This window comes from Bradysia coprophila (genome assembly GCF_014529535.1).
Source record: "Bradysia coprophila strain Holo2 chromosome X unlocalized genomic scaffold, BU_Bcop_v1 contig_128, whole genome shotgun sequence".
Classification (NCBI taxonomy): Eukaryota; Metazoa; Arthropoda; class Insecta; order Diptera; family Sciaridae; genus Bradysia; species Bradysia coprophila.
In genome coordinates, this window is record NW_023503295.1 from 611,681 (window position 1) to 623,074 (window position 11,394).

The 11,394-nt window shown below is 34.9% G+C and overlaps 1 long non-coding RNA gene across 2 annotated transcripts; it reads left to right on the forward strand.

Annotated features, from left to right (window-relative positions):
* Nucleotides 1-5,154: 5,154 nt before the first annotated feature.
* LOC119067703 lies at nucleotides 5,155-11,171 on the forward strand. Of its 2 annotated transcripts, none has more exons than XR_005085992.1 (2): nucleotides 5,155-5,251; nucleotides 10,883-11,171. It is a non-coding gene; the product is annotated as an uncharacterized LOC119067703 (long non-coding RNA). The 2 variants fall into 2 exon arrangements; XR_005085991.1 differs by lacking the exon at nucleotides 5,155-5,251 and adding an exon at nucleotides 5,260-5,463.
* The last annotated feature ends 223 nt before the right edge of the window (nucleotides 11,172-11,394 follow it).

The window sequence follows — 11,394 nt, forward strand, 5'->3', positions numbered from 1 at the left end:
GCACTCCATCTCGGTGTATTTGGGACTAGACCTGCGTTAAAATTATGTTCTAGTCCCCACTAAGAGGGGTATTGGAGCGGTAGAAGCTAATTTAACTTGTCAAAGACGGCAAGCATTGTTGGAAGTAACTCAGCAATCTCATAAATTTGTATTTAATCGAGTAACCAAGTTCTATTTTGTTGTGTTAGAACTTTTCATTCGTTGAGAATCAGCGGCTCAAGAAAGATCATCATTTTGTAATTGTCTCTTATTTCCTGGAGATATTTGGACGTTCCAACAAGCATATTAATAGTTTTACTATCTGATCTATTACTTCACTTGAGCGTAAATTTTCAGAAATTGATTTTAGAAATCTTTTACTTCATTGGTTTTTAACATGCTTTTCGCTATATAAGACCTCATCAGTCAGAGCTGGTCGTTTATGTTGGTTTTCCGGGTTCCGGGAGCAGTAACAACCACAGACTACAAAGTGATCATAAATAATTTATTGAAAAGCTTCCGAACATGTTGACTGATCTATGTAAACTGACTAGATTAGTTGCAGCCCGATCAAGGCATACTACACTATTGTCAATGTATGCTAGATCAATAGATTGCAAATCCAACACACCTCCTCAATCTTGTGATCTAGCACTGCACCTCCTCAAGTAAATAATTTCCTCAGCCATGTAAATTTGCACAAATTCTTAGAGTTCGAAATCTATTTTGAATTCCGATTACATTTCGTTTCTAGATCCATCTTCGTGATTCCCGATCCTCATTCCTCATCCTCTTTTCCGATTTCGAAACTGTCGCTAAAATCTAAAATCAATCACGTCGTCACGTTCATCTCGAAAATTTGTTGATTTGTTGCACTTCCAATTTCTCCCATTTCAATTTCCAGTCGTTTCCATTTCTTTTTCTGTAACTTTCCCGATTGTAACTGTCGCAACTTCCTCGATTATCATTGTCACTACAGACTTCCTTGAAACCGTATCACGACTTCCCGTACAATCGTTTCATTCCAATCGTCATTTCCAGCCGTGTTCCATTAGTGATTCCAATCGTGTGCCGTTTCCGATTGTTTCATTATCGATTCCGTTTGTTTGCTGATTCCAATCGTATCCGATCGTATGCCAAATTCCAAGCGTGTCATTAATTCCGATCTTTTGCCAATTCCGTTCATGTATCGAACTAAGAGCGTTTGCGAAATTCCAATCGTATAGATTCCAGCACCATTTATTCTGCAGTACCGTGCCATTTTTATACTTCCGATCGTATAATTCCAGCATCGTCTCACATCGAACAAAATAAATTATTATAAAAAAATTGAACTTCTTCCACATTATCCGCGTTATCTGGGCCCATAACCTGTTGGTTTTCCGGGTTCCGGGAGCGGTAACAACCACAGACTACAAAGTGATCATAAATAATTTATTCAAAAGCTTCCCAACATGTTGACTGATATATGTAAACTGACTAGATTAGTTGCAACCCGATCAAGGCATACTACACTATTGTCAATGTATGCTAGATGGTTGCTAGGAATCTCGCGCCGCGTCATTCACAATCATTCACATTTTGACACATTTTGTATAAGGAAGATGTCACTTTGTGAATTATTGTGAATGACGCGGCGCGAGATTCCTTAACACCATGCTAGATCAATAGATTCCAACAGTTTATTCTTGCTGTCGTTGTCGATAACAGATAACAGCCGTCTGTAACAGGTTGAACTTCGTACAGTAGGTATTTTTGTAGTTATAAAAGATTCGATTGTGATGACAACACTGAAAAAGTATTATGTAATTTACGTATGAGCATCCCTCGATTAATATTTAAAACCCAAATCATCGAGTACAGTTTTGTAGTTCAATGCTAATGAGATTTAGCTCGGGATTGTTATCGTACTTGTTTCGCCAAGATATAGAGTACATTTTCTTTAAGTAAACTTAACATCACATTCGCTCTAATTCGGCACATACCAGAGCGAATTTACACGCGTATGGACATATGCTGAAGAATATTCTTCTTCTTTATATTATAGGTGAACGTGTAATATATAAGATGAATATCTACACCTTAAGATTTAAGGTGAGCAATGTAAATTTTGTGTATTAGTCTGTATGGGATTAATTAAAACCGACTATAAGACCAAAACATACATGCTCCTATCTGTAAATAATGGAATTGTAAAGTGCTTAAGATTAAATAAGATTGCGGATTAAAATGTTCTAATGAATTGCGATGAAGTCTTTCTTATTACGAATTTTTTTTTGATTTAATTTAAAATCTTTTCCCGTTGAAAAATTCATTTTCCTCAAATTCTTTGAGCCTTAATGTATAAAGAAACTTTAGTTAGACGAAACTTTATTTAGATTTTAAATGGAAATATTCAACGGTAGTGTGTTGAAGATGCATAAAACTTCATCCATTTTTAATATGGATTGCCCAGATAATTGATATTGGTTCAGCCAATATTTGTAATGAAACAATTGAAGAACTAGATTTTCATTTTCTACTCACAAAATGACACATCAAGAAATATATGGCACCGCATATGCACATTAAAACAAGAAAATCAATATGAATTCGTATGAAAAGGCGCTGTTTAGTAAGCTCAACTGAATTTTGTGCTGAAGTCAGATCGAATATGATTTTGTTTGATGCATTTGACTGGAATTAATCACATGTATTACATATTTGACCAATGAACCGATACCCTTTACCACTAGTTTTCTTTAAGCAACTGAACCACATCAAAATAAAAGTGTTCAGTTCAAGCTTTGATGGGATATAATTTAACATTAGAAGAAATTCAGTCACCCGTTTGTAGTTTAATTATTATTTTTCCAAAGACTATGCTTTGTTGTTAAATTTCCAGACTCTAAAAGAAACGCATTCCCGTTGTTATTTGTGGTGGAAATTGAGATTGTGTTAATTGAGCACAATTGTAAAATAAATTGTACTGAGAAAGGCGTCGCGTCGGTTTGGTACTACAGTAGAATATTAATTGAAATGAGGCTGGAAAATAGGTATCGAGTGATAAATGCTTTAGGATCATTTAGGACAACATTGATATGACAAATTATGATAATGGTAGCAATATGTCGATAAGAAGTGCGATTTTTTGTAATCAACATTTTTGTTAACAAAATTCATTCATGTACAGTGCAGTTTGTACAGTGTCAAAATCTATTCCAACACCAATCATTTGACTACTTTTTCGCACTTGTACCGAAATTGACGCACATTTTCCCGTGTCGAAATGTAATTAACATTTGCATTGATTGTGTCTAAGGAACGGCAGAAGATCCTGAAACTGATTGGTTAATTTTAACCCGACATGATTTAGCCGGAAATCTGATTCGACCGGAAAAAGAGTAATCTGACCTGATCTGACGTGGCAGGTTTCCACTTTTCGATTTTAATGTAGAAATTTTCATTTAAATTTCTCATTAAAATTTACTTCAAGTCAGGATTGATCAGTTAGTAACTGGACAACGGTAAATCAGGTCAGGTTCAGGTAATTTTAATGAGATACCGGAACAATTTTCAGAACACATGACCTGAATCTTTTCAGATTGACTGTTTCAGGTTCAGGTCAGGTCAAAATCGACCTGTTCGGAGTCTTAAGAGTGATATCGCCAAATCTTCAGGCGATTTTTTTAAACTTTGGGAACAAGCTGTCTCCGATTTTAATGAGTGATAGCTCGTTGGATTCGTCTTTCAATTCTAAGAAACACGTATCTTTCACTTTTTCTTAAAAAAATTGTTTTCTGTGAAAAGCGTTCAAAAGTGAAGACATGTCAGAGGGTACCGAAAACAGTTTTTCGATAATATCTCAAGAAAAAATTATTTTAAATTGTTGTAATGTTGTACGAATGTCGGCCTTGGAAAGACCTACATGTAGAGTATACGCTACAAGTAGAGCCCCCGGAAAGAAGGAAAAAATCTGCATTTTGGCACCAACTTTTTTCCAACACTTCTGTGGGCTTGCAGCCCAAAAAGTACTGGGTTCATTTATATGTGGAACGATAGTGGGTGAGGCCAGCTACAACACCCTATACTCAGTTCCGTGGAACATCGAAGCTGCAGAGAAGGCGGACTCTCCGAACATTCACTGCATTTTTAGTCGTAACTCTCGTAAATCTACTCGCACCAAGCGGTGCGTATACTCTACCTGTAGGTCTTTGCAAGGCCGACATTCGTACAACATTACAACAATTTAAAACAATTTTTTCTTGAGTTATTGTCGAAAAACTGTTTTCGGTATCCTCTTTGAAGACATGTCGCTTGAACGTTTTTCACAGAAAACCATTTTTTTAGAAAAAGTGAACAATCACCTGAAGATTTGGCGATATCACTCTTAATTGCGACTCAAATTTTATTTTGATTTTTCAATTCCACTCACGGAAGACTGAATTCCGACATATTTTATGATTTAAGAGTTGTCGTGGTTTGTAATCGTTACCAGTTTGTAAGTCTAGGACAGGCGAGAGGCATATTCAGCGTTTTAGTATTTTAGATATGCATTTGTTAAACAAAATCTATGTGTGATTTTTGTGACACATGTCCACCTGCTCAGGAGTTACAAAAATTAACTTTGTTAACAACGATCGTCTCAAAAAAGGCAACAAAAGATCTACTTTTCGTCACTGAGAAAACAAAATTTAGAAAAAAACAATAATACAAAATTGGACAGACCTTCTGCGGTATATTCTCTGTATGCCTTGTAGGATATGAATGATATTGCTGAGGTATAACAAAAACAAAAATTAGCTCTATTGATGGATTACAATTTTAACCTTAAGCGTGGGCGAATGGCTGCGGTTTATTGTATTGTAGCAAAATAAATGTACAAAAAGTCTGAAAATAATTTCTTTTGTTGAAATCGACTTCCTATTTTATTCAAATGATTTGAATGATTTAACCATTTTAGTGTATATCGATGTAAAATTAAATATAATTTGTAAAATGCATTTGGTAAATCACTGACATAAATTGCTCGGTAAACCAGCTTGTTCTATTGTTCATGTCATTCGGTATTAAAAATTAATATAAAAATTCAATTAATCATTGAATTGATCTGCCAGCCAGATCGTCCTTGATTTAAAGTGTATTTATCGAAAAAAAAAATTGTTCTTCATATTCAATGCTGTAACAATTGTTATTGTTATTGTCTGTTAAAGCTACGTTTGTTTCGTGAACATGTACATTTCTCGACTCTAATGTTTTTTTCTTGGTTTGGTTTCGTTTGGTGAATAAAAAGGTTGAGTAAATTTTTGGTAACGCCTCTTAAGTTGTATGATTGCGATTGACCTTCTTCCACATTAAAAATATCGGCAAACTTTGTTGTCCACCTGAACCGGTAAAATGTCATATGACGTGGGTTAAAACATAATTATTCGTTTATGCAGAAACAGTGGTATAATTCGTATTGTTTGTAATTATTGGTGTACAACCGACAAATGGACAAAATAGGTATGTGCAGGCACAGGGTCATCCAACAACAACATGAAATGAATCAAGTATGGTTACATTTGTATTAAAACGGTACACGCATGGGAGGGCTGAAGTTTTTGTGTATAGCTTGTTTAAAGGGGGGCAATATTGTGTCATTCGTCGATTACGTAACGCTTAAACAGTGCTGTCATCACAATTAAATTTTAAAAAACTCGAGAAATACGCGGCCTTCAAACTATCAAACTATGTGGATAGACCATTGTTTAACTTCAAAGGGGACGTACTTTTCCGATTTATTTAGGATTTAATTTTGATGACAGCACTGAAAAGGACGAGGGGAGACGCTATTCTTGATTCAGATAGTCCAAGAAGTGCGTCACCCCTCGGAAGAAGAATTACGTAATTTACTATTGATCCATTATGTGAAGAAGATAGTTTTTTGTTTACCAAGGGGGAAAATAGGAAATTCCAACAAGAGCGTTTCTCCACGAAACGAAAACATCGATTCGCCAAGCTATTTTCGAAAACATAAACAAAGTGACAGTTCGAATGAGAAAAGTTCTATTTATTCCCAACGGTAGAGAAAGTGCTGTACTTTTCTCACTAGAAATGTTATTTCTTATGGTCTATTGAGGGGAGAAAATAAGGCAATAACAAGGGATGAAAAGAAAAGTTTTCGTGTGCATTTTGTTGAACAGAGGCGAAGCCGAGGTCAATAAACACACTAAGACGAGACTTTTCATTTTTAACCCGAGTTTGTGTAATGGAGTGATGACGTGACTGTACAATAGTCTAGTTGACTTCGGTGGATACGGTTTTCGACTCATGCTACATACATGCACTCAGACTTCACAAATCAATTGTGACAGTTGGGATCAAAAGTAGGTCTATTCCATCTGTCAAAGTGACGTTTTAAACGTCAAACCAAAATTTTTCTGCCAAATAGTTAAGAAGTCGTCTATTTTTCCTCAATTCTATCAGTGGAAGTAAAGAGACTTATAGGAAAATAAACGATTTTGTAATTATTTGGCTAAAAATTTTTGGTTTGACGTTTGAATGATGTAATAGACCGACTTTTGATCCCAACTGCCACAATTGTTCCTTGACTCTTTTCGAGTCTCCCTGTGTGCATTCATTGAACATATTTTTACCCACAAAGTAATACAATCAAAACGTCCGTGTTTCCTCAAACAAAAACCTCTATTAGCTTTCCATCCTCATGCAATATCACTGTAACTGCGGCGCACATATGAAGGGTCATTCGTTTTTTTTTTTCTAATTGCATATCATTTATCTACCTGATGAAAGTATGCACGCATGTAAACAAGTTTTACTTTGATTGTGAGAATTACAAGCAGGTGTATGTTTCCAAGGCAAACGAAAACAAAAATAAAAAAAATTGAAACACCATAAAAACATAAAAATTAAAAAGGAATTTGTTACTGAAGCAGAGAAGATGCTTATACACAGTATACGACATAAACCATAGTATAGGAGCATAATGTATACGACTCGCCTCACGATATAAAACCGAGTCCACGTAATGCTGCAGATTACATGAATGAATGAATGTAGTAAAGAAGAGAAAACATGCTTGGATCAGATAGTGCACATGATCCTTTTCTATATTGATTCATTGCTGTGCACTATTTAGTTTTATATAACAGCAGATATATAATATGGAAGGGATTCTGATGTGCAGAGAGCACGGTGTGGATGTGGAATGACTTGTGTGTTTTATTACGATACGTTACCTCCAAACTCCGTACGGGTAAAATTAGTCTGTAAAAAAAAATCTGAATTAATTAACTTTGATTGGAATGATGACATAAAGTGTAATGTACAATATCAGGTACACCAATGTTACATGTTTTACACGTAAGATTGGTTTCTTCAGTCGTGTTGATACGTTTAGGCTTGAGTTTGTCGATAAGATTGTAGCAACAACGTTTTCTGTACTATATAAGAATGCAAAAATGATTCAGCACGTTGAGTGTGTGTGCCTGTGAACACAATAATTTAGATTTTATGCAAGAGAACCGTGCCATAAGTATTGTGTTTTATGTGACACTGTTTGACTATTACAGTCTGTCTCAACTTTCATTGCTCACAGAAATTCGTCAGACGTTTTATGGAAACGAAAACGTCTGATCAATTAACGTTTGCATTGGCAAATCGGTATGCAACCGACGAAGAAAATTGTAACGGTAAAATTTATGATGAAGAAGATGAAAAGTTTGTCCTGTAACGGATCTGTCAACAGTTTGTCCTGTAACGGATCTGGCAACACTTAAACGAATCCTTCTGATCCAACATTTAAGAGTTTTTAAATTCTTTAAACTTTTACGGGTGTGTGTGAAGAACGACCAAAATAAGCGGTAGCCCTTTGTGTTTGTGGTCTTGCAAAGCAAATAGTGTGGTAGAAAACAAATAAAACAAAACACGACAAGGAACTCATCAAGACCAACAACTACATTTCGACTAATTTTCCGATTTACTAAACACAGAAAATCTAGGAAAATCTAGGAACATGCGAGGGGGAAAACCACTTTTTTAATGGTTACCATGATGACGAATCAGTGATTAACATGATAAGTGACAGTTGGGATCAAAAGTCGATATATTCCATCTGTCAAAGTGACGTTTTAAACGTCAAAACAAAAATTTTTAGCCAAATAATTACAAAATCGTTTATTTTTCTATAAGTCTCTTCCACTGATAGAATTGAGGAAAAATAGACGACTTTTTAACTATTTGGCAGAAAAATTTTGGTCTGACGTTTAAAACGTCACTTTGACAGATGTAATAGACCGACTTTTGATCTCAACTATCACATAACGAATCAGTGATTAACATGATGACGAATCAGTGATTAACCAGCATTTAACCGGGGGAATCGTCGCAAAACTACAATTAATTGTGAAATATGGTGGTTAATCGTAAAATATGGTGGTTAATCGTTGATTATTTAATCGTGCGTATTGAAAAAATCATGTTTCTGATAAACTGATTAACCATGTTAATCTCAAAAGAGTGATCTCCCCCCTGGAGAAAATGTAAGAAAATCTGTGAAAATGGTTCCCCAAAATATGTTCCTTCTTTTAAGATTATTTGAATCAAAAGGCCAACGTCTCATCCATATTGACAGACAACGATAATTTCAACGACTACTGTCGACGACGTTTATTAACTTGTTTTGATATTAACTCGTTTGTATACCTTCAAGTCGTTTCGATAAAGAAGATTTATGAAATAACTGATTCGCAAAGGGATCATTCATAAATCACGAACCGCGTTTTCAATGATATCATCAACATTAAATTCTAAATAACTCGAGAAATACGAATACTGTGAAGCTAAACTCTATGGTCTATCCCCCCACTTAGGGGTATATTGGGAGACATAGTTCTAAATTCGAAGGGTGAACATTTAATTTTGATGGATGCAGTGAAAAAGCGTTACGTAATTTATGAATGATCACTTACCGACTGTGAAAGGTTAAGTATTTAATGGACTTCTAACATTCCATTTCGAAGTGTTGATTGTCTGTTACCATGATAATAATTTTACATGTTGCTCACCAACTCTCAGATGATCATTATGCCAGATGGACTTGCAAAATTACGGATATAAAAAGAAGAAACTTTTCAGAAGTAATCCGATGAAGCCAGCGACAAAGCGATCAAAAGTATAAGAGACTATCACTCTTGACCAGACTTTATTCAACATAACAATCCCTTAGGCATTTTTTAAATGCACACTGCACACTGTGTGGATATAAATATGCATAAATCCTGCTTCGACAGAAACATTCTCATTATTTTTATTTTTTATTGGTCTGGTTTTGAAGTATCTGTTAAATCCAATATTTAAATTAAGTTAAAATCAAAATGAAAAGTTAATAGCACCAGAGAGCTGGTAGTATGTTTGTAAAAGTCGGCTTGAACTACCGTAATATATAAAAAAAACATAGCTAACGCCGACCCGTACGAAACACCTATTCGTATCAAAAGCCTTTACTGTGAAACTCTTCATTTCTTTTACTTCATTCTCTACTGAAAAACTATTCTCCCTTTAAAATCACTTACATTATCCACTCTTTGCCTTGTTATCATATACAATTAAATTGCCGGAGGCAATATAGACAGCCCCGTACGAAGTCAACTTTCATAAATTCCTATTTAAACAGCTATATACCGCTATATTTACCTATATTTCACTGTAAATAAACATTTCACAGAGGAATATGCTATTATATAGCTCTATATGCCTGTATATAGCTCAATATAGCTGTATATAGGTATATATAGATGTCCATATATGGAATCCCTGAAACCCCTCACACTTAACACATTATTTCCATGTTAACAGAAACTCTCTAAGCACCATTTTTCCCAAGATATTTCTATTTTACTAAAATCCAATATGGCCGCCGGCAGCCATTTTGTTAGGAGACCGGAAATAGTACCGACGCTTTACATTCGTTAATACCTTTCAAACAAAAAAAAATTCATGAAATTCGGTCAAAATTTACTCGAGATATTGTCAAAATACACCACGTTCACTGTACTTCCGAGTAGCCAGATAAGAGCTCACTCCAAGAGACCTAGCTCACGCTCCGGAGAACATAATTTCATAAAAAAAAAATTCCCTGATTGGTACGGTCAATACCTATCTAATAAAGCTAAAACAGACGAAATATGTTCAAATGTGGCCGACCTACAAGCAAAAACTGCTTGCCGCCCTGTGCCTGTTCCACACCAAGGGGTCTAACTCACGAGTCGGTCATCCGATTTCCATAAACTTTTTTTTTGTCCGGAGATATCTTCGAAAAACCGTAAAGCACTTATTGGGCCACAGCTCGGGAGGGGTCGATCCAAAATCACTCATCTTCGAACTTAGCCTGTCTTTTGACATTACCAAACGGAAAAAAAAAAGAATTTTCAAAATCGGATGCGTTTTACTCAAGTTATCGTGCAGACAGACAGACGGACAGACGGACAGACAGACGGACATTTTTTTTTTCGCGGATTTGGCATCTCTAGACAACCACAATAGGTTTCCCCTTACTCAGGGAGTCCAATTCGACGTGTTACAAACGTATGCGTAAACCTATAAGACCCCAGTACTTCGTACGGGTCTAAAAATATATTGAGAATAGATAAAAAATGGTTTAATGGCCATTCGAAAAGAATCTGAAAAACTCATTCAAAAGGAAAACAATTTTTTTGACTGCGCAATTCAGCAAATGGTTTAATAATGCATTAAATGAAAATTTGATTTTCATGGACTGTAACAACCAATACAGTAAATAGATTCGGGTTTCTCTTTTTTTTTTCACTGCCAAAGATTGAATCTGAAGATTGTCAAATTAATGACTTATTTATGCGAAACGATAAAAATCAGAACTGAAATTTAATATTTTTGTTTATTTTAGTCGAATTGTTTTGGAATTGGATTTCAGTTACACAGTCAGAAAATATATACACACAACACGCCAGTCAATAATTCATTCTTAGTCAAATTCTATTTAAAAAAAAAAGAACGAAAGAACTCAACACGACTTATTGGGATAAAAATAAAAGGAAAGAGATAAGACAAAAATGAAACGAAAAAAAATATTCTTTTTTTTCGAAGATCGCTTGATGTTTTTAAAATGTGTTTTATATCAATACCTATTAAATGTATCCAATTCAAATAAATCATAAAAATAGAAATTTGAATAATCTTTGACTTTTATTGAAGTTTACTGGTTGATTTACTCATTGGTTGTAAGAAAACGTTTTCTTTTTTCAGTATCCCACATTGATATGAAAAACACAAAATAATCTCACGGTAAATTCGCTGTGATTAAAAGCTTGACGATGGTAATTTAAAGCAGATAAAAGTCGACCACCCCACGTTTTAAAAATTAATAAATTTTGCACTTGACCTTTCACAAATGGCCAA